The 25153-nt window shown below is 38.1% G+C and overlaps 1 protein-coding gene across 1 annotated transcript in view; it reads right to left on the reverse strand.

Annotated features, from left to right (window-relative positions):
• Pkhd1 (PKHD1, fibrocystin/polyductin) overlaps nucleotides 1-25153 on the reverse strand; it is a 430053-nt gene that overhangs the window by 60840 nt on the left and 344060 nt on the right. The gene's annotated exons all lie outside the window — the stretch shown is intronic.

A 25153-nucleotide genomic window follows, 5' to 3' on the forward strand; every position in this document is an offset into this window, starting at 1 on the left:
TTTCACACATACCTCCACTATTATTGCCCTGCAATTACCTCAGTGGTTCAAAATTATTCATTACCTTCTATTTCTGAAGGATTAGATTTAAAAGGCCCAGAAAGCAAGTGCTTTCTTGATCTTAAAAAAAATTGCAAGTTTATATAGAAATCCTTCTAGAACAGCTAACAACATTCCTTTAGTGAGTTAATGTGCCTTGGTGTGCATTATATGGTTTACAAAGTAAACTCCAAGCATTCCAATTTTCAAAACCATGCTATTAACCACTATGTTATATACTTGTGCTTGATAAACACTTTATTATGTTTATTAATCAATAAAATCTTGGGAAATATGTACACTACCCTACTAACTCACTTCTCCCATTCCATCTGGCTTTTTTTCTATTGTTATTAGGACCACTGTTACTTTTTTTTCCTTCTGATTCTTTTAAATTTTTGATTTATAGCAATATCCACAGTTGGTTTCTCTCTTCCTTCCAAACACAAACACTACCACATTCTGACTCAACTGGCTATTCAAATTTTACTGATGATTTTAATAAGCCACATCACCATATCACCACAACTACAACAAGAGAATGACTTGTGATCATTACCACTCTTTCTTTACAGCCTTCTAAATCCAGAGTGATCAATTTATTTAAGTCAACACACTTTGGGGAGTATCATTATAACAAAGCTCGATCCAGGCAAAATTCTGAACTTTCCTGGGCAGAGTGGGTGATACAGCCCTACAGCTTCTGCCCTAAGAGACACCGTACAGTGAAATGGCCGCCACACTTCCTCTGAAATGCCTGCAGCTTCCCCAGCATCTGGAAGACGGTGGTTTCTCCAGAAATACTGAATACAGGATTGAAATTCCACTGGGTCCTTCAAATAACAACATGCCCAAGTAAGAAATCTTGCCAACATTTTAGAATAAGAAACTGAAGAATGAAAAAGATTTAAGGTTCTAATTCCATCATACCCAATAGAAAGCAGACAAAGCTGAATAAAACTGGACTTAAAGTATTTAGCAATATTTCTTTAAATCAGCAGGATTTAAGGAACAGAGACCTTACTTCTTAGATCTTTTCAATAAAACCCACAGTTTAATCTTATTAAAAACTCTGATCTTGCTAAATAAACATTATCTAATGAACAAAAGATTTTCATGAAAACCCTTTCATATCTTGTTATTCTCAAATATAAATTAAAGCTTCTAGCTTGTCTTTATAATGCAACCTCAAACTCAACCCTATAACCTTTTTCTACAGGATTGAATAGTGTGACTTCTGGAATGTACGGATAATTTTTTCAAGGAAGAGGAGGATGACAATGAGGAGAAAGAGACATTAGGGTAGGAGGAGAAGGGAAGGAGGAGAAGGAGAAAGGAAGGTGAGAAGGGGAAAGGGAAATCTTGAAGTCCATAAACCCACTAAATTGTGCAGGCATTGCTTTCATCATTGTATCATTTCCTAGCATGCATTTTCACACTGACTCAGCTTACAGCGGTATTGGATGCACCTCAGGCTTACAACTGACGTGGCATACTGAACACACTCTCTTCATAGGGTCAAAAAGTAAGACTAATGGCAGTGGTCTCAAATCACTGGTTTTAAATGATACTAATATGAATATTATGAATATTTCTTGGAAGCATAATAAATCCCACCATCTTGGGAGATCATAGGTGGGTCAAATTCTTTGCAATAGTAAATTCTGGAGTAAAAACCTTAGTCTTTTCTTTTTCCTGTCTAACTGCCTTATGCCAATGCATCTCGCTCCATATACACAGCATACAAGACAAATAAAACAAGCTCGAAGTAATGGAATATGGCTTTTGATAGTCCTTTTCCTCTTCTTCTACTTCTGAACTGGAAATAAACTATTGCCTCTTCTTCTAGAATCGTTGATTTGAAATTGGATGAAAATATGTTATAACATACACCCCCCAACTTCCAACTACGACACTTGCTTCTCTAAAGAAAAACTTTTATGGATTTAAAGGGAATAACAAGCACTGGCTTCCAGGTCACGCTATGATTTTGAAAACAACTTCCTCCCTGTTCTGCAAAGCCATCATATTGGGAGGGTTATTTCTAGGATACTTCAGCTTATAGGATTTACAGGGGCAGACAAAAAGTCCACAGAACAGTAGCTGTTCTGCAGCCATTAGATGCCTCGAATGTCCTCTGCACAAATGGAATGGAGCTGACACTTTTAGAAGTGAGATCTCAGAGGACCTCTCAATAAACAAAGGCTGCTCAAATATTCAAAAAGGACTACATTTTTTAGTCCACAACCAAGCACTGAGGTACTCCCATCTTTTTTTCTTGTAGTTATCCCCATCACAGGCTACTTCATAATCTTCTCCCAGTCAGAGATCTTTCACACAGTTTCTTATCTCAGTGTAAAGAGTTCATTTTAAAGATTCAGAATTTAGACAGAAGGATGCTCTACAATCTTCCATAATTAATGAAATACTGGCTAAAGCAGGATAGATTGGAAGCCAAACACCAGTGAATTTACTCCTAGAGGGCCTGAGAGGGAGGAAGGAAATGCGGCTGGTAGGACATGGGTTTCAGAAACTTCATATATTTTTAGTGGTGGGAGAAGAGAAAAATCTGATGAATTATCCTTAAACATACACTGTGATAGAGAAGAGGGAAAAGCAGCATTCAGTCTCACCGATTTAAAATGATACTAGTCATAATCCACTTAATGAGCTACTTTGTATGTGTGCCTAATCTAACATGCTGTGAAATCATTGCCATGAATGCTTTGAAATTTGTGTTACATTATCCCGTCTTTGCAATTTGCTTGATTACAATAATAAATACACTCCCTCTATGCCCTGAGTCTGAACTGTGAAGTCCCTGGTGAAAATACAGTGAGTTGATGTTTTGTATTGACCTATTTAGCCCTTTGCACAATGTTAAAAACACTTAAATACAATTCTACTCGCTGCAGCATACGGCTTCCTCCGCTGACCTTAGCCATGCTGACCTAGTGCCCTGAGTAACTTCTTTCTGCAAAGAAAGTTACTCAGTGTTAGGCATGGTAGGATATTAAGAAAAAATTCATTGCCAGAAAATATACTCAAGGCCAAGGGTGGCAACTAAGAGTATATACAGATGCTGCCAGATGCCCTGGTGAAGGAAAGGATGTTGACAAATTACTGTAGTATAAAGAGTATTCCGTTCCTAACATAAGAGGTAACTTTACTGCTCATATGGCATGGTTGTCCATTACAAACCCCTTCCTTCTGAAGTCCTAGGGTCATGATGGAAGAGGGGACACAAATCCATAAGAACTAGAAGCCATGGATGACTGAAGCAAAACCATATTTGCTTGGCATGTGAAGCCGGTTATACACATGAACCCACAGCAGCTGTGATGCATATATGAGACAAGATCACAAGATTGTATCATAAGATGCACAAGATCAAGCCAGACAAGATCAAATATGGATGGGGGTGGTGTCATGAAGTCCTACCCTCAAGGAAACTGTCAGAGAAAAAAAAACTGAAGTGCAGAACCTCTAAATGTATAAAGCCTGTGACATTGGGCGTGACTGTGATCTTATAGCTTTATTATAGACTAGGAAAACAAAGTCATAGTTAGGATTAGTATATTAATATACTCCCCACCATTTGGACCCAAACGCATATTGTCAGAACAGTAAAGACAGAAGTGCGTTTGAAGAGTAGACAGTAACTTGGCTGCTCTCCATCCAGTATCTTCTCTCCGGGTTCCTGTGCACAGCTCAACAACTATAAACACTAGAGAAACACTGGTCAGATGTTCCGTAGTGAAGAGCTAACCCTCCTCCTCCTCAAATGCTCCAGCAGGTAATTACCTAAGAGTAATGATGTTAAACAGAACTCTGTTGAACTCTGTTCAAACAGAGTGAGATGTTAAGACGCTCCCTACTGATAGCGTGATCTAGGATGGAAATTCCCGTGGTTCCCCATCAGCACAAGCATCAATCATTTTATAAATATGTGGTTTCCACTGTACTCCAGACTGAGTGGGGAAAAGACTCAACTGTGTGAAAATCACCAGTGTCACCTGTTTTATTAATATGCTTGTCCCTAAGAAATGCTTTATCTAGTAAAAGTTCCTAATTGTTTTTCAAACGCTGTAATTAAGTGCTGGGCAAGAGATACATAACCAGACAATAATATGATGGGTTTGGACAAGACTCCATCACCTGGCTTTTTGAGTAATTATAGGTAACATTCCATGTTGATAATGACAATTTTATGGTTTTGAAAGTGATACTATAACTCAGTTTTCTACCTTACCCTCTCCTACAGAATTGTACCATAGTTTCCAAACCAACATCTTCACTTATGGATCTGAGAATACGTCACTGACTTTAAATCTCAATTACTTTTACAGTTTTCTAAATATTATATGTTGAGGGCTTTTCTGTTCATTTTTAAAAGGTGTTATATGGTTCAATTCTTTTTTTATTCACCACACAATTTTATTGAGTTCAACAAATGTATAGATTCTTAGAACTGTTATCACGATCAGGACATAATCCACCATTCCTATTATCTCCTAGGCTTTCTTGCATACTAATACCTCTGAATTTGGGAATCTTCACACTAACGATATACCTTTCCATTTTTCTAAATGCCATGCAGTTGAAATCATACTGTATGTATTCTTAACATACTAGTTTCTGAAACTTTGCCTGTCTTTGAGCATCACACAATTGACTACCTATGCCATTAGTATATTCTTTTACATTTTGAAACTTTAGTTCTATACATGGAAACAATATCTTTTATTTATACATATTCTTGATAAAGGGTACTCAGTTTGTTTCTAGTTCTCAGCTATCACAAATGAAACCTCTACTAACATTCACTTCCAGGTTTTGGTTAGAAAACAAATATCTATTTCTGTAATATAAATTCCATGGAATGGCACTGTTCAAACATAGGTTAGGTGTTTCTGCAACTTTATGTTTTTAAATCATCAAATCAGTATCAGACTCTCTCTTCGTATGACTTTTCATTCATATCAGCTGTATGTTGCTCTGTGTCTTTCTACATCACTTGACACAAGAGTCTGACATTTTTGTTTTTAAGTTTGTTGTGTTTTTAAAATACTTTTTAAAAAAATTATGAGCTATATCAGGCTAGTCTAGAATTTATTATGTCACCCAGGTTGCTTTCAAACTCGGGGCCCTTTTAGCAGAGGTCCCTAGGTATCAGGATTGTAGGCATCATCACATTCAGCTTTGTTTGACAGTATCTGAAAATGCTAGGATGATAATGACCTCGTTCAAATTAATCTCTGCACACTGAGATAATTGACACATGCTCATATCAATTAGCTGTCAACACACCAGAGACATGGAACTGCTTTCCAATGAGGCATCTAGAAGGAAATACTTTGAAAATTAAGATTTGAAACCACGCAAAGTATTTTATTCAGCACTATAAAATTCTTTCATACTGGGTTCTGTGAATTGCCCTATAATCTTAAGGCCATGAACTATGTGGTTAACGACTTTCTGTATCTGTGCTACTTAAAAAGAGTATTCTGTACTTGGGGACTATTCATAACCACATTCCACAGCTTGACAAATATTTGGGGAGAATTACTATGCTGAGGGCGAAAACAAAGAGGACATATTTGTTGTCTACCCTTATGAGGTGCACATTTGTGTACATGTAAAAATGATAATCAGTTGCATGAGTTCATTCTAAGGATGGGCATAGTGTGCATTATCTGGGAATATTTTTGTATGTGTGTGTATGAGAATGTTTAGCTTAGAATGATCATCCCTTAGCTTCTTCCACCATCACCTTTTAGTTTGTATTTGAGGTAGGGTCTCCCACCGAACTTGGCACTCACTAACTGGGTACTCAGGGTGGAGAGTAAGCTGCAGGGATCTTCCTATCTCTGCCTCCATTGAGTTTAAATTACAGATACAATCAACTCCACCTAGCTAGTAAATGTTTCGTGGATTGCTGAAGGTTCAAACTGTGCTTGTACAGCAAGAACTTTGCTAACTGAACTCTCTGCTCATACTTGCTGGAAATGTTTTTTAGAGAACTTGGCCATGATTTGGTCAACTTCAAGTATGAGGGATCCCATTTTATTCCATTTCCTCTGCATCTTTGCCCTGAAATAACTCTTTCCCAGATTCCCTCTTTATTAAGGCTCTACTGACAGTTACCATTCTCTGTCTTGTGAGTAGATGGCTCCTTTATTTTCCTCACCACTTTTACGAAGACAAAAAAAACATTGAAAATGAATTATGTTCCCACTCTGAGCCTCCTTGCTCTTCCTCCCAGCTCTCCCTTGGGTTATGTCTTAGTCTGTGTTCTATTTTTTAAGAGATACCATGGCATGTCAACTCTTACAAAAGAAAGCATTTAATTGGGGCTTGCTTGCAGTTTCAGATGTCTAGTCCTTTGTCATCCTTATGGGAGCATGGCGCATGTCGACAGAAGTTGATCAGAACTCTACATCTCTATCAGCAGGCAGCAGGAAGAGAGAGAAAGCTACTGGGCTCAGCTTGGACCCTTGAAACCTCAACACCCATCCCTACTGATACATTTTCTCCAACAAGACCATACATACTCCAATAAGGCCACACCTCCTAATTCCTCCTACATAATGTCACTCATTGATAACTAACCACTCACACAAATGAGTGTGGGGGCCATTCTTATTCAAATGGCCACGGACCCACTCAGTGGGAACTGACCTTACTAGGCTATTTGTGATTTCCTAAGGCCAAAATCTTCCCGCCCCACAGATACCTGCAGTCTTGTCTCCTCTGGAAAAAAATGTAATTCATAAGCTGGAAATCGGGTCATCCTTAGGAGTTCAGCAAACAACCCAGAGTCCAACAGCTGACAACATTCTTCCAAAATGAAACTGCCTGGACATAATCAGTTCACCCTAATTGACTACATACAGTTTTATTACACAACTGATGGTTTTAAAACTCAAACCAATTAGTTTGTCCAACAGAGGTTACATTCTTGAGTGGCTTATTCCAGCTAAATTTCGGCAGGATTTACAACAACATGCCTTATCCCAGCCACTGAACCTGCAATCTCTTTGACCAGAGAACTTCATACAGACTTCCCTGCCAATAGAAAAGAAAAAAGTATATGAAGATGCTGGTCTTGATAACCATGACAGTAACCCTAGATTATATTTCACCCAATGAACTGTCCTGTGCTATTCAGCTACCTAATTATGGGGCGTTGGAAAGTTTTTCTCTGCTGTCACTGATGAAGCTGAGTCTGAAGCTATTAAACTATAACCAGGCAAAGCTTAACTTCTTGCTCTCTGTGCTACAATCTCTAAGGCCGAGTTCACTGAGCATATGAACATTCACATCGTCCAGCACCTTCAGCTGACAGGAAATCAGAAGCGTCTGATTTATTCCTGGCTGTATTTCTCTAGTCTACCATGCCATTTTAAAACATCCTCATTAGAATTACTGGGTTTGCAGTGAATTTGAAGTGTTTCTAATTACGATTCTGGTAAGTTAAGTTGGTCTTTTCCTATGACTGAACATGTAGGGAAATCACTTTCCCAGCTTTTCTCTCCCGCTTCCCACCTACTCAGCTCCATATGTAATGAGAGAAAATATCAAGACAAGAGAGATAGACACAAGGAAACAGAATCTGTGATTATAATGCCTGAATTAGCATTAAACTACAGTGCTAGAGAAACTTTTAGAGATTAATTATTTCATCAGCTCTGTATAAGTATATGGGGATTTCATAGATAAGGCGTCAGCAATCTTTTTTGTAGATTTTAGACTTTATAGGTTAACATGAAACCAACAGTTCTATATAAATACTCACCCATTTCAAACATTGTATGAGATCTATCACATCTCAGTAGAACTTGCAGAGATAATTTGCATACATCTTGCCTTTCAGAACCTCAATGGAGAGTATGCAAGGTGGCTGAACAGGCACTTGCTGTCAAGCCTCGCAACATGATTCTGACCCCTAGACACCAATTTGTGAAGAAAATAACCAACTCCAGCATGTTGTCCTCTGACAGCATGGTTGTACATATTGTGGTATGCATGTGCCAGTGTGTGTGTAGGGGGAGTGATTAATAGTATATAGAATTGAAATTATTGCATCTTCCCTGGACACAAAATTAACAGAGATCTTTTGTGTATGTGTGGGGGGTGACTTTGTACTTGCTTTCTGATAATAAAATTGAGTTTTTCTAGAATTTGCACTAGTAACTTTAAAAAGTGAAAAGAAATGGCTCTCTACCGTTATGGTACTAACTTGATAAAGACCAATCACAAAGATATGCAATGTGTTTAGATAACTATGTATATGGCACTTATACATATTCATAGGAAGTGATATACACAATATATGTGAGATGGGGATAGATGGCTCCATAGGTATTAGCACATAATGCTTTTGCAGTGGATCCAGGTGCAGTTCACAGCATCCATGGAAGCTTACAAATACCTCTATAGAACCCCAGTTCCAGGGAATCCATTCCCCTGTTCTAAACTCTGTGGTCATCTACACTCAAATCACACACACACACACACACACACACACAAACACACACAGATAAGCATATAGAGACATTCTTTAAAAAGTAGAAATAAATATTTTTTAAAAGGGGAAAAATAAATATGAAGAACTTGGGTTAATAACTTTTCTAATTATATGTATTTCTTCCTTTGCAATGTTAATAAGAAAGATACTGATTTTCAGTAAATTTAAATTAATAAAACACATGTGTTATTTCTAAATGACTATTTTCATTTTGCATATTTTTAACATTGGCTGCTCCAACCAATTATGCCTGTATTGGAAATGACTTAGTGAAAATAAAAAGTACTATTTTTCTTTTGTTATATCTTATTTTTATCTTATTTTTTTATTTGTTGTATTATGTCATAATAAAAATCTTCTCTTCTGACAATTAAGATCTTTAGTATTTGACAGCTATAGTTAATGAATAAATTTCTCCAAGCAGTCTGAAGAATTAACATGAGAATAAATAGATAAATAAAAATTCTGATTAGCCAATATAGTTTTAAATCAGATGAAGAAAAAATAAAAATATTATTTTTGTTGTTTTTGAAACTAATATGCCCTATGATATACAGTTAAATACCAAAGCCTCATATTTATACTGTAAATTCAGAATAAATGTCATGCTTTATCCTCCTTTGGCAACTCTACGAACTGTAACTTAAAAGTAGGAAGCCTCCTGATGAATAAAATTTTATTCTGTTACAATTCAGTCATGACTTGAGTATTCCCCAACTCTACATCAACTGTATGCTGTGAAACATGTAGTCACATGACACTCCAGTCAAGATGCTCAAGACTCTTAGTGAAAGGTCTTGCAGTCAAGAAGCTCAGGTCAAGATCCTCAACTCAAGATGTCCAAGTCAAGATTCTCAGATAACGATTCTCAGGTATGAGCAGTTAAAACTCACTCTTGAAGATAACCCTTATTTGATGAAAAGCACCCACATGGCAGTTCACAGTTCTTTGTAACTCCAGTTCCAGGGAATATGGCACCTTCTTCTGACCTCCCTGAGCACCAGGCATGCATGGTGCACACATACATACATGCAAACAAAACACTCATACACATAAAATAATAAAACAAATGTAAAATGATGCTGAGGTCAATATGTGCAAGTCAAGATGTTTGAAGTTAGGGTACTCTGCAGTTTCTGAGGATATACAAATGGTTTGCTTGCATCTCTGCTTTAATGATCATCACTAGGAGGGTGCTTGGTACATTCCTGAAGGGTTAGTTCTGCCTTGGTGTCACACCAGCAACAGCAAGAGTGCAAGGAGACAGGAACTTGATGAGATGCTCCATCCTTGCCCTGCCATATCCTTCCTCTGACAGTCATTTCAGCCAGCCAACATAAAGTTGGTATAAAAAGGGTCTATTATTCCATAATCCCTTCTAAGTGGATATCTGCCTTTCTCAGTAGGTAGATGAGGCATAGATACTCAAGAAAAGGAGAGAATGAAGTTACATGGGAAGGGCTGATAACATCAGTCTTGTGATCTTTGAGTTTAGACCACAAAGTATATCATTACTTTAGCAAACTAAGATTTTATTTTGAAAAACCAAAGAAAGACAATAAAAATTTGATGTGGACTCCCACAGAATCACATTTGCATCTGAGAGAAGACAATGGTTTGGACAGACTTCAGGATTTTAGAGGCTCAGAGCAGTAAAATGGAAAATAGCAGTTACTACCATTGCTCAGAAAAAAAAAAAAATGTTCATGCTATGAGAGAGGCAAGAAGTGGCAAAAAGAAGATGGGTTTAACAGACACTACAAAGGTCAACTTGGGAAGACTTCCTGGATGCATGAGACAGCCGGAGAAAGCATCAGCCAAGAGTGACTGCTTACCTGAGAGATGGGTTGAGGGAGGGATGTGAGTTATAATTCTGGGAAGCAGTAGTTCTCAACTCCTAATGCTGTGAGCCTTTAGTACAGTCATTCATGCTGTAAGGACCCCAACCATACAATTATTTTCATTGCTACTTCACAAATTTTGCTACTGTTATGAATGATAATGTAAATATCTGATATGCATGATATCTGATAAACAATCCCTGTGAAGGGGGTGTTCAAGCCCCGAAGGGGTTGAAACCCACCGGTTGAGAACAGCTCCGCTAAAGCAACAAAACAGAGAAGACGGACTGGTGGCTGAATATTTAGTGAGAGTTAAGTAGGAGTAAGTCTCAAATAAAAACAGAGAGCTCAGTGTCTTTAGCACATACCTAGGTAATGAAAGTTCAGGGCCCTGATAAGTTCCAAATGGGGAAGAAGGGGTGGAAAGGAGTGTATAGCTAACAAGAAGAGTTTAAGAAACACTGAAGGTAAGGGTAGACCAGAGAGTAGATATGAAAAAGTGAAATGACTGATGTAGCAGTGGCTCCCCTGCAAGCACACACACACACACACACACACACACACACACACACACACACACACACACGCTAGAGATCAAACCCAGAACTTGCACTAATTAGGCAAGCATTCCAGCACATAACTACACTCTCAGCCCAAAAGTCTCAAAACAGTGACCAGGTCAGAAAGGGATTTAAAGATTAATTTGCATAATATCTAAGATAAGATAGAAGAAAATTCAGTTGCACAAATCAAAGAATGTGGGTTGCTATTAAATTTTGTTTCCTGCTTAGTCCACATCTCTATTAATCAGTTAATGGCAGGTAGGAGTAACAGGAGAATGCAAGTAATGTTTTGAAAATCAAGTGAAGATGATAAATAATAGATCGGATTCACCATCACAGACCACAAAGCTATGTAGAGAAAGGCGGAGCTACCTAATTGATTTGATAATCTATTAAATAATGTGTTCCAGGACAACCTCAGTGAAATAGTGAGAAGTCACATTGCAGTGGGGAGAGATTGATAGAGGAGTAAGGCAGGGCATATAGGGGCACATGCTTCTTAAAAAAAATTTTGCAAATGAAGAAATGAAAGAGGAGATGACAGGAGCCCTAGGGGATGCTGGGTCAAAAGACCTCAAAGATACTTCCTCAGAACCCTGATGCAGCTCACCTGCAAAGCAGCGCAAATTGATGGCTACCCTTCTGTAGAAAATGTCCCTCCCATAGGGCCTCATTCCCACCTAAAAGTCCATTGGGAAAGGTTCATTTAATTAGACTTTAAAGACTTTCTACTGGCAGCAATTTTGTACTAAAGTGCAAATGTCTAGGAAATACCTGGAAATGAGGCCAGGATGTGTGCTTGGAGTGGAAAAGGAAAAGGGGAAGAAAAATACAAAAGAAGGAAAAGAAAACATGGCCTAATTTTTAATTTTGCCCGAACTGTATCACTGGGAATAACAGACAATCTTGGGACATGCTGGAAGAAAGAGAAAGCAAGAATCATTAGCTCAAGTTTTTGTTATTAATTTCTTGTGTGTGTGTATGTAGGTGTGCCTGTTCATGTATGGGTACATACACACATGCATGCACCTTTGGAGGCTGAAGATCAAATTTGTGTGTCTTCCTCTAAGAAGCTCCATCTTTTTTTATTGGCACAGAGTCTCTCCTTACTGATCCTGAAACTTAATGGTTGCTAGAGTGGCTGGCCATGGACCAGGTTAGATCCTTCCAGTCTCCACCACCTGGCAATGGGGTATAAATACACATGGCCACACTTGGCTTATTATATGCATGATGAGGACCCAAACTCATGTCCTCAAGCTCATACAGCAAGCATTTATGCACTGAACCATCATCCCAGATGCAGCTGAAGTTAGACCTTTCTGCAATAAAGCATCTTCCATGAATATAATTTTCTAATAACAAAAAATCAACTTAATAAAAATGTGAATCATAATAAAATCTACTAAGCTAATATAGAAGGCACTCAAATGTTAAAAGTCCCAGGGTCATACTTCTGAAAATCAATTGTAATTTTCCTTGTAGTTTACAACCAAAGATGATTCGAAGACATCTATCTGTGCTTTCTCCCTCACTCTTGCATCTCTTTCTTCTTAATATCGGTGTTCTCTCATAGACTAAACGCTGGCTATTGAATTACACTGGAAACTGCTATCAACACATGTGAAACATAGTCAGCTCCCAAGGAGGTCTTTCCGGTTTTTGGATCTTACTTTCTATCACCCAAGTACAAATTTATAGATATTATAGACATCATCTCTAATTCTAAACACTTAAGTATTGTTCCATAGTAAAACATAAAGACAAGGTGTGACAAGACAAGAACGGAAAAGGAAGTGGGTACCATAGCTAGTGAAACAGTGGAGAAGAGGAAGAAGAAGGACATAGAGATGGATGAGGGGCCATTAAACACTAGGAGCTTTCTATGTGCTCAATAACAGCCATCCTTAGTCACCCAACCATCCTATTCTTTACTAGCCTTTGGTGGCTTTTTCCTGTAATCCAACCCCAAACCAAACTCTTATCATGTAATTTCTAGGAGGATGTGAATCTTACTTTATCCAACATATAAATAAAAATTACTTCAACTATTTGCAAAACTGATCAGTTTCATATAAATGTAACAGGTATTTTTTTGTATTATGGCATAGTTACAATACATCAAAATTATTGCAAATGACCTGAATATTCACGTGGTAAACATTATGTAGACTAGAAAACTATAGCTTTTGAAAAATAGATCCTTACTTGTTTATCAAATCACATGGTGATTAAAATATGCTCATGATTTGATGAGATGATTCATTATGGAAAGACACTAGCCAGTCAACACAATGACTGGAATTTAAACCTTGGGATCCACATGGTAGAAAGAGATAAATTATTCCCACAAGTTGCTCTATGATATTCACAAATAAATTATATAATGCCAACCCAACACAAACGCAAATGCATGCACACACACACATATACACACACATTTCTGAAAGAACTGCAGAATACACAAAAGATTTATGTTAACAACTATTTTCAGTAGCAGCAATAATTTTAAAAAATGTAATAGTCTAATAATTTTTTATAATCAAAGAGAGTAGTTTCTCAATTAAAGTTAGTGATCACCCTGATTAAGAATAAGGTTGTCCACTCTCTCCATATCTATTCAATATAGTTTTTGAGGTCCTAGCTAGAGCAATAAGACACCAAAAGGAAATCAAGGGGATGCAAATCGGAAAAGAAGAAGTCAAACTCTCACTGTTTGCTGATGATATGATAGTTTACATAAGAGGTCCCAAAAATTCTACCAAGGAATTTCTACGAGTCATAAATACTTTCAGTAATGTAACAGGATACAAGACTAGCTCAAAAAAAAAATCAGTAGCCTTCCTGTACATAGATGATAAAAGGGCTGGTAAAGAAATCAGAAAAACAACACTCTTCAAAATAGGCCCAAATAGCATAAAATATCTCACTCATAGGTGGTTTTTAAACATAAAGAAAAGAAAACTAGCTTACAAACCACAATCCCAGAGAACTTAGACAACAATGAGATCACTAAGCAAAACTTACTTATATAGATATAATCTATATGGGGAGTAGAAAAAGACATGATCGCCTGAGTAAATTGGGAGCACGAAAACTTTGGAAGCAGTTGAAGGGGAGGGGAGAGACAGGGAGGGAAGCATAGAAAAATGTAGAGCTCAATAAAAAATCAATAAAAAAACTTAAGAAAAAAATTAAAAACAAACAAATAAAAAGAATAAGGATTTTAAACAACATCTGAAAATAAATTGACCAACATATGTATTCATTATTCCAGCTTTCTTTCGTCATATTTGAGATGTTTCAGATTATTAAGGGTAAACTCTGACCCAAAGGGTGGCTTTATTAAGGATCACCTCTGACCCAAAGAGTGACTTGTTGCAAATGAGAACAAGGAGCCTTGTGTATTCTAGGAAGCATGCCACAGAGAGCTGAGAACAGGTTTGGACAGGGGCCCTGGGTGACCTTGTTGGCCAACTGTGTTCTTCCATTTATCTTAGCTCTGAATCCTACTCTCTCAGTTTCATTAGACACCAAACTCTGCCTCTCAATTTTTATGTTTACTGACTCACTGGCATCACACATGACCAAGACCTCCCCAATCTTAACACATGTTTTTCTCATCGCAGCAACTCCTGAACCATTTTCTCCCTCTTTTCCCTTCTAACCTTTCACACGTACTAAAGCCTTCTAGACTTTACTCTCACTGTCTTGATGTCTGCACACTTACTCCTCAACTCATTTTTTTTTGACCTGGCTTAAGCCTTACAATCTCAATAGATTTGCTTCTATTGAGATTACCTATGCAACTACATCCAATGATCTTTTCCTTAAGGTTTATTTTGTTTCCCTGACTGCAACTTTTGACAAAATATCATGGCACTTCTTAAAATATTTTCACATCATAAATACAGTGACCTTACAACAACCTTATATTCCCCCTACATAACCATCTACTCCTCTACAAATGCAGTTTTGGATTTTGGATTTTTTTTTTGTTGGTGTTGTTGGTTCTTGTTGATGTTGTCTGTTTGTTTTGTTTTTGAGATAGAGTTTTTCTATCCTGGCTGTCCTGGAACTTCCTTTGTAGACCAGACTGGCCTTGAACTCACACAGCTCCTACCTGCTTCTCCCTACTAGGGATTAAAGGTTGTGTCACCACTCTAGGCTCTCTACAAGCGCGCTAAATCCTCCTTATCTAGACATTCTTACTTCTGTGTTTCAATAGTGTCTCTTCTGCTGCACACAATCCCTTTCAGCCTATTGTTTACTGGTACTGTGATCCTAAAAACATTTACTTTCTCATTCACCCCTGAACTCCAGAGCTATATGTGGGAACCCCTGCATCAACACTTAGACGTCTTGCATACAGCACGTGTTCGTTAGTTTTAAAACTTTGCTGCTTTTCCATGTCTGCTCTTCCTCCAGAGACCAGCCTTTACACATGGTACCAATAGGGAGATAACTTTGCCTCTTCTTCCTCTTTGAAATGTAAATCTGATTAGACAGGTTGGGGCAGCTTGCATTCATCTGTTTCCTAGGTTATTAGCTCAGTCAAGGGCACCTCATCCTCTCTTGTTTTAATTCCGCTGTATTTGCCATCTCCTTGCTCCGCTGCATCCCATTCATCCTCCAGCTAGTACAGGATTTAGGAAAAGAAATTCAGTGACTGTGAGTTTCGAATTCTCTACTGGATACGGCTGGGCTCACACCTGGGTTAGTTGGCTGATAGCACTGACTCTCCAAATCTATCATGACTACCTGTTTCCTTGGGGTGCTGTGTTTGATACCACACATACGCTGCTTCTGAACATCTCAGGCTCATCTCAGACTTCGTTCACTGATATCAGGCTCCTAGTACCTCTTAGGGAGAGGCTAATCATGCCTAACCTTTGAAGCTCTCTCATGGCCACCACATTAGATGAACCACTTGGCATTCATGAACTTGTAGTTAAGTTTCTTTAGCTACTCAGAGAAATAAACTCATATGATCCTATTTTGTTTAAGAGCAACTTTGAGATGCTTGTCATAAATGTCTTCAAAAAATTTCTCAACTCGTCATTTCTTATCAGTTATCTAAATTGCATTACTTCCTTTGTTTCACTACTGATGTCCTCCATCCCTCTCTCTGGGAAGTACCTCCCAAATGCATAACCTTTGCCAGACACTTCTGTCAGTCCCATTCAGGATAAGAAGAACCCATTTCCTCTACCATCTGTGATTGTCTTGTCTCTATTCCCCAGATTTCCAGAACTAACATGCAACAGCTATCATATTTTATCAGAATAGGAAATCCTCTGTCTCAGATGGACCTGACTTCTTCATTTCCTTTGAATAGCAGAGCTATCTGCATCTGTAGGGGCTGAGGACCATGTTGAGAATATTTGTCTACCTCTGCTGGAAGCCCTTCTGATTAGTCAGGCTCCTTGAGTTAGAAACATAAGGATTTATAATGAAAAAGAATCACACAGTAAAAACAGAAAGAATGAAAAGAAAACAAACCAATAAAGAACTTATCCTATCATAACATTTGAGGTTCTGGTATTTGCTAGCTTTGGAAAGAGTTCAAAATAAATGAAAGAAATGTGTATTTTATTAAATGCTAATATTTAGAAGATGTGGGAGGAGGAAGGAAAGATAAATATTCCAATCATACTTGTGAATATGAGGCATCTTCAGTGCTCTTCAAAATGGATCAATATTTTCCTTGCATCTAATCAATCTTCTCTGATTTGGAATGAGCGACTGAAAGCAGTAAGGGAACCATGCTGAAAGTGAGAAACATGGGCATGCCCCCACCAACAGAGATCACGCTACAGTTGGCTCTCAACCTCCACCATAGGACAACAATGAGTTCTGTCTTGTCAAGCTGCAGCTGCCCACTTGACTTCCACCCCAGGATACCCCTATTGCTTCGAATCCCACATAAAACAGTCTGCAATAAAATCTATCTTTCCTTGAAACATCTGCTATTGTTAATGTGATATCTGTTTGTCTTGAGGTATAAATAGGCCCCCAATTTGAAGAGTTCACAATACATTGAACCGTAACAGCCACAGCTTCTTCCTTTACTTGTCTGTAAGTGTCTCATGTCTCTCTTGGGTTTCAAAATTGAGTTCAAGAACAACAAAGAACTAACTTAGAGAGGAAGAAGATTTGAGAGGGTCAGAGGTACTCATGGGTGTTAGAAATGAATAACTCCCTTGGTTTTGTTTTTATTACATTTTCAGTCATATGTGTTGACTGAATTTGAGTCTTCTTCCCACCAAAATTTAGAATTTATAATTAAATTAATCTAGAAAATATTCATCTCTTTTTTTCTATTCTTTATTTCTTCTTCCTTTTATTTTGTAGATATATAGCTCAAGATGCCTTAGAACTCCCTGTCATCCTCCTGGGCCAGCTTCCTGAGAACATTTTTTTTTCTCTTCAGAGATGTTGCCCCATGCTTTAGTAGGAATCTTATACCAAGTCACATACCTGCAACTCCAAGAGGAATCAGTAAATTTAAACAAAGAGCCCAAGAATTTGAGAGGAAAAAAAAATGGTGGGAGTAGGTATGGAAGGAATTGAAGAGGAAGGAAGATGGGTAGATTTGATTAAAAATTATAAAGCCATATGAAGAATTATTAGTGTTCCCCCAGGTGTAATTAGTTTGTACAAAAGAAAGGGAAAACACCAAGAATGACTAAAATAACATTACTCCCTCATCACCATCCCAAACTCAGAAAGCCTTCTGACAGAAGAAGGAAAAGAAGTCATTGGTCACAAAGAGTATAGAGAAGCAAGAATGAGGAGAGGGGCCTGGAATCACTGTGTTATTGCTAAATCTCAGGACACTGTATATTCTAAATCTTCCTTCAGTCTGGAAAGAATTACAGGATCCTCTAGAAGCACAAGCCAGGTATTGACATATTGTTAAAAATTCTTAAGCATTATGCCTCACTACTTCACCCCAGTGAATAATATTCTGTGTAAGTGTCCACCCACCAGGCATGGCAAGGAAAACATTCTGGGAAGAGAGCAGAAGGACCAGGGGCTTTTGAACATTAGAATTTATTACAGAAGAGAGTAACCTGTTCTCAAAGAGATTGACTATACTAGGCAGCAGTATGGGAAGCTCCATACTTCAATGCCCTTAATTTGCTACTATCCTCAGTATAAGCACTTAAGAAATGTGCTTTCGTAGTGATCTATGCATGCCACCACCCAAAAAAATACCACAAAGTATTAATATCTGGCTTAGTATTCTATTTCTCTGAAGAGATGCCATGACCATAGCAATTCATAAAAGAAAGCATTTAATTTGGGCTTGCTTACATTCAGAGGTTTATTCCACCATCTTCATGGTGGGAAGCATGGGAGTACATAGGCAGACATGGTGCTAGAGAGGTAGCTGAGAGTTCTACATCTGTGTTGTTAGGCAACAGGAAAAGACATTGGTCCTGGCTTAAACATTTGAAACCCTGAATCCCACCCCTCATGACACTCCTCCTCCAACAAACCACACCTCCAAATCCCTGTAAAGTAGAGCAACTCCTTAGTGATGAAGAATTTAAATATATGAATTTATGGAGACCATTCCTAGTCAAACTATCACAATCGATCCAGATTGCTTTGTAGAACTAAAGGCACAATGGATAGTAGTTTTGATAGGCATTGGAGGAGGAAGGTAAACCCTGCTGTCTTCAAAGCATGCCATCACGAACCACTACATCCTCAGCCTCAAGCAAGTCTTACCCACACATTTTCTCTCTGCATATGACTACTTTCCCACTGGGGATAGTTTAAGTGTCCTAGGAATTGTCAGCACACTGAGCCTATCATTACTTGCTCTGGAAATGGAAGCTGGAGAAATGTCTTTATGGGGCAAACAAACAAGAGCCCATTTCACCAGTGGTTACACACTATATGTGTGGGTCTAGCCACTGTGTCTTAGGAGTTAAAATTTCTAGAGGATCAAGAGAAACAGTAAAAACTCCTTTTACAAACTATCTACCTGAAGCTTAGGTAACAACACTATAACTGGCAGGACTTGACACTGAGCACAGAGAGATTATACTGTGATACTGTGTCCCGATCATTAAATAACATTTGCTATCTGCCAATTGATCTGTAGATAAATAGAGATGTTCTCAGTGAACAGGATTTATGATATTTCCAGCTTCTGTCACATAAAATGGAAACAACTATAAATGGAGATATAATCAAATAAAAAAAGAAATGGAATTTCAAGTTGATAATGCAGATCAATGTGTTGCTACTTGCAAGTGCTGAATCAAGACACAAGCAAACACAAGTTCAATGATCATGTGTCTCCAGCTCATTTCCTACTTACAGTCAAGAAATTATCATTTGACTGCTTATAGTATAGCAAGGAATTGTACTTTCAGAGTAAAGTGCTCTGCTATCCCATTGCTTCATTTAATTCGACATGTAGCTAACAGAGGCTTGTGAAAACTCTAGTCACTGGAATGACCACATACTAATATATTTTACATGACAGCATCACAGAAATATACAATAAATAGCCAATTACAAGTACTTACACAATATAGAGACTGTTTTGGATGTCAGTCAGAAAGTGAAGCTTCTGAAATCTGTGACATGATGCCACAGGATTAGTTTGTCAACAGAAGGGTTAGATGACGTTCTGTGCAGTTTTTTTTTTCCTATGGGTCTGAAATGAAATCACTTAGAGCCAGAGCCATTAATCCTCAGAAATATTGACCTTTGAGGCTGCATAATTTTCTGTTGGGAGTGGGAAACAGGATAAGTTGTTCGAACGTTGTCCTGATCTCTACCTAATGGAAAACAGTGGCATTGCCTTCAAGTCAGAAACAGAAATGTCTTCGAAGACTGCTGAAGGTTGTCTGTGGGACAAAATTTATCACCAAACTGCACGTAAGAATCACTGACATATTATTCATCTGGCGATGGATAGAGATAGAGACAGAGTCCCACACTGGAGCACTGGACTGAGCTCCCAAGGTCCAAATGAGGAGCAGAAGGAGGGAGAACATGAGCAAGGAAGTCAGGACCATGAGGGGTGTGCCCACCCACTGAGATGGCAGGGCTGAGCTAATGGGAGCTCACCAAGGCCAGCTGGACTGGGACTGATGGAGCATGTGATCAAACTGGACTCTCTGAACGTGGCTGACAATGAGGGCTGACTGAGAAGCCAAGGACAATGGCACTGGGTTTTGATCCTACTGCATGTACTGGCTTTGTGGGAGCCTAGTCTGTTTGGATGCTCACCTTCCTAGACCTGGATGGAGTGGGGGAGGACCTTGGACTTACCACAGGGCAGGGAACCCTGACTGCTCTTTGGACTGGAGAGGGAGGGGGAGAGAGGGAGGGAAATAGGAGGAGGTGGAAACTTTTAAGAAAAAAAAAAGAATTAAAATAGGTGATGAAATATAGAATTTTGATAGAATTAATGAGGCCTGCTCCACATTAGGGAATTCATGCCTGGTACTGTAAACACGGCCAAGACCCCAGTGCTAGGGATGCCATAAGGTAAGGTCTAGGGGAGGAACCACTACTGCTGCTTTGCTAAATGTTGTCATAAACCTGCCTTATAATATTTTAGCTTTATCCTGTGGATTAATTCAGGTTTTGTCAGAGAAGCTTCATGTTGCAGTGGAGAGCAGCTACTTCATATTTCTGTAGAACTACAAATCAAATATTCTAATATTTTAATTGCAGAAAATATATTAAGCAAATTCTATTGTATTCTTTGAGCAAAAATCCTTGTTATGCTTTTGGCAAAATTTAACAACAAAGTAAAGCCTAGCAGTTTTTGAATAATATGGCTAGTTTTAAACCTCAAAAGCTCAATTCTGTAAATGACACATTGACTTGTCTACATAAGCCTTTTGTTACAAAAAAAAAAAAAGGTTTAGGGAGCTGGAGAGATGGCTAAACAGTCCAGAGAACTGACTGCTTTTCCAAAGATTCATGTTTGCTTTCCAGCACTCACATGGTAGCTCACAACCTTGTATAACTTCAGTTCCAGGGTGTCTAATGACCTCTTCTGACCTCTGCATGTACCAGGCATGTACCAGGCATGTAAATTACACACACACACACACACACACACACACACACACACACACACACACACATATATATCTTTCCTCAGAAATACAGACTCTTTCCACCTTGGGACCTTGTATTTAGGAAGCTTGCTTCATATGATTACCTACACAACTCTTGCTCAGTTTTAGATCCAGCTTAACATTTCCAAAAACAGCCTTCACTTACACTCCTCCACTACCCACCAACATGAGTATTTTAAATTCTGAAGTATCTAACAACATGTTCATTTTACATCTCAATGCATTTCTGTTCATGTATACAGATATAAGAAGATACATATATGTGTGTATATATGATATATATAATATATATCTTATCTCATCTGTTGACTTTAATGAATCTGCAGCCACAGTGAGTCTTTTTTATAACACTTTTTTTATAACACTTGTCTGGCATACAGTAAATGCCCACTATTTGTATATCTGTTGAATAAACGTCTCCATTAATGGATAAACATACATATTTGGACATGGAACAGATAAATATGTAAGAGTCAGAAAAGCCAAGATGGGGACATGATCTCAAGTTACATTGTATCCCAATCTATTATTTTTTCATCAGTGTATGACTGGCACAGCATCTCTGTACCCCCTCTCTGAATGTCAAGTTTATTGTTTTCTTTGGAGCACCTCAGAAAGAAATCGGGTAATCACATAGAAGCCAGGGCTTCTGCAGCCACAGTGAGTCATCTTACCATTCTCTTGCTCTCTGGCAAATAGGAAAATGTCATGTGTTGCTCAGTTACTTAGCAACATTTTCAAACAAAGTCTCTCTGTGCATTTCCTAATGTTCTCGCTTCAGTTTGTTTTCTCTTTCTTTTCTTTATAATTATATGGACTGTATCTTTACCTAATATTTTTATTCCAGATAACTTCTGTTTAAGTCTAGTTTTACTTTCTCTCTCATGCTCCAATCTCAGAGTTTTCAAATATAGCTGAAAATCTGGGCATCTATTTCCTGAGGCACCAGGTACCCAAACTCACTAAGGCAAAGCATAGGCGTCTGTCCTTTTCTTGTTTATTCCCCCATATCTGTTACTAAAACCTCCATCTTCTGAGATGCACTGTCTCTGCACAAAACAGCCATTGTTGTTTTCACTTTCAGAGCACTCAAAAAGTCAGTATAAGAAACCCACTTTATTTTCACTCAATCATTTCTTTGGTCTGTGCCATCCTTTCCATCCTGGTTGTCATTAATCTCTTCCAGGTCAATGCATTTCTTTCAAATCTCAACAATTGGGACACTGTCCTAATAAGTTTTTGCATTTGGTCCCTACTTCATCCATTCTTCACCCTGTTTCCTGCAGTCTGATTAATCTTCTAAAGCCCAGCTTCCTAAACTCCTCCTCTATTCTGAATTGTTCAAAGCCTTCTAAAGGTTATTGAAGTCAACAGAAGTACTATTAGGACTTCAGCCTGACATTGAAGACTCTCCAAACAGAGGGCTACACCCAGGCTCTTCTCAACATCTTTTCCATGCTACATCCAAATGAAAATACTAAAAGTCTTACAATATCTGATTTTTTTCATTCATGTTTATATTCAATTTGGAAAACCCTCTGCTTTCCCCCAAAGAATAGCAGATCTATGCCAACAAGCACTCTTAGAGTATTGTATTCAGAAATAGAGGTTAATATTTCATTTCATATTAGAGTTGACAATTTCAGTTGTCCCTCCTTCTACATTACCCCCTTCAGGGCCAAGTCAGAATTCTGATTACATGTAAATTCCTTACAGAACACACAGTAAGAAAGGAAATGGGTGTTTTGAATAATAAAAAGAGAATCATGGACAGTGAATTATGAAATTAGACATGGCTGCCATGATGTTACACACTAATTAATTTTCTCTGCTTAGGAAGCTGAGGCAGGAGACAGCCTGGTCAGTTTATGAAGACCTGTATTTCAAAACTCATTAAAAATACTTAAGTCTTAATATTACTCAGGGTGTAAGTAACAGTGAGAGCATTCTGCTAGAAGGATACATAAAATCCTGAGTTAAATTTTCAGCAACATATATACACACACAAACACACATGCACACACATACAACACACACCCCTGAGTACATATGACCCTAACTTTTCTACTTGATACATATATATATGTATGTATATATATACTCTTATGAAAGACTCAAAATTCTATGCAATTCAAGTTTTTTCATACTTAAAGTGATGAAAGTGACGCTTACTTTCCAACTCTCAAAAAAATAACAAAGCATCTAACCGTCTCTGAAATGAAAGAGGCATCCAGCCAGTGGGCTGGGATGGGAGCTATGATAAGAGTAGAAATTTTTATTACACTGTGATGCGGAATTGATACTGGTTTGTCAAATTAAACTAAAATTAGCATAATTAATTTTCCTGCCCTCAAAGAGATTATAATGTGATTGGGGAAGGGAGTTCCTACTACAGACTAATATCATTAACAGTTCTAAGCAAAATGTACAGGGAATGAACGACATCACTATGTTCAGAGGTTGAGTGCGTCTAGCAATCCTCTGCTGGGATGAGGAAGGAAGCAGATCAAACACTTGGTGCAACTTTCTTACAACATACGATACATTGGTGCGCCCACTTGACACTGTAATGAGTTACTCAACTATTGTTTTCTTTTAAAGAAATAAACTCATTAAAAAACAAGAGCTAGTTCCAGGACAGACTCCAAAGCTACAGAGAAACACTGTCTCGAAAAACCAAACAATAACAATAATAATAATAATCACTCATTTTTTACTGTACTAACTTTATTTCTTTTTTTTTAATTATTCTTCCTAGAGGCATCCTAATATCAGGCTGTTAACTTGAGAAGGCAGCTAAAAATGTGTTATGAATCACCTCACCCTTGTAGTTAAGAGGAAGTGTAAAAGTATGTTATGATGAGCTTCAAAATTTTAAAAGAGTTGGTTTGTTCCTGATACTTGCATAATATGTTCTGCAATAGAAATAAATACATAGCTGTATTTTATACAAAAAAAAACCACCCAGGAAATAATAAGGCAGTAAGCTCAGTATAATAACAGTGTGTATTCCTAGGGTAGATCTGAGTGGATTTCTGTCATTGCAATGAAGAGAGCGAGCTTCATTCTCGCACACATCCTCACCTCACTCATCCCTGCACACAGATGGCCTTCCTGGGGAGGTAGAAATGAGAAATGTGGACTTTCTAATTCCTAGGTGAAACCTTAGAAATAAATACTACATGTCTGCCTCAGGAAGCTATTGATGATTGAAGAAAAATTAAAGCCAAGTAGAAAAATTTTGAGAGATGTTAGAAAATTGAGTGATGAGCATTCGCAAAGGTGGCAGCCTACCTATCTCTGATCTTGGAAATTAAAATAAAAGTGTACAGAGAAAAAGATTGTTGCTGAGTGTAGAGCTTGAGGAAGAGTACTTGTTTAGCATGCACAAAGTTCAATCTTTAGTACAAAAAAATTGATGATGAGACATGCTCTATGGTCTACTGTTAGGGTATGTGTACTTTTAACTTTTCTTCCACTATTTACTGTGGAGTGTTGAAGTTGTATTTATTTTATAATTTCACATATGCACACCATACATACTGACCACTCTTACCCTCATGTCCATATCATCCCCGTCAACATTCCCATCTCTTTGCAAATCTCACTCTCGCTTTTACATCTATTCATTTTGTTTTGTGACCCACTGAGATTAACCAGAGGGGAAAAAAAATCTTATTTAGTTTTGCTGCATTTAATTTAATACAAGACTAAATGTTTTGACTTCCTGTGCTAGGATCACTGCATATATAAATCTGTCTTATGGCTCCAGTAAGTAAGAGTGTGGCTCTGTGGTAGAACACTGGCACTTTCTTCCTAAGACACTGGGTTGGATCTCGGTCACACACACTCACCTATGCTGTACCCTTTACTGTCTGTGAACATTACCTATGTGTATCCCAAGGGGACAATGTGAATATGATCAAGTTAAGACTTCTGAATTGAAGCCTGCTGGTGGTGGCGCATGCCTTTAATCCCAGCACTTGGGAGGCAGAGGCAGGCGGATCTCTGTGAGTTCGAGACCAGCCCGGTCTACAAGAGCTAGTTCCAGGACAGGCT

The sequence above is a fragment of the Microtus ochrogaster genome, unplaced genomic scaffold (assembly GCF_000317375.1).
Source record: "Microtus ochrogaster isolate Prairie Vole_2 unplaced genomic scaffold, MicOch1.0 UNK52, whole genome shotgun sequence".
In the NCBI taxonomy this organism is placed as follows: domain Eukaryota; kingdom Metazoa; phylum Chordata; class Mammalia; order Rodentia; family Cricetidae; genus Microtus; species Microtus ochrogaster.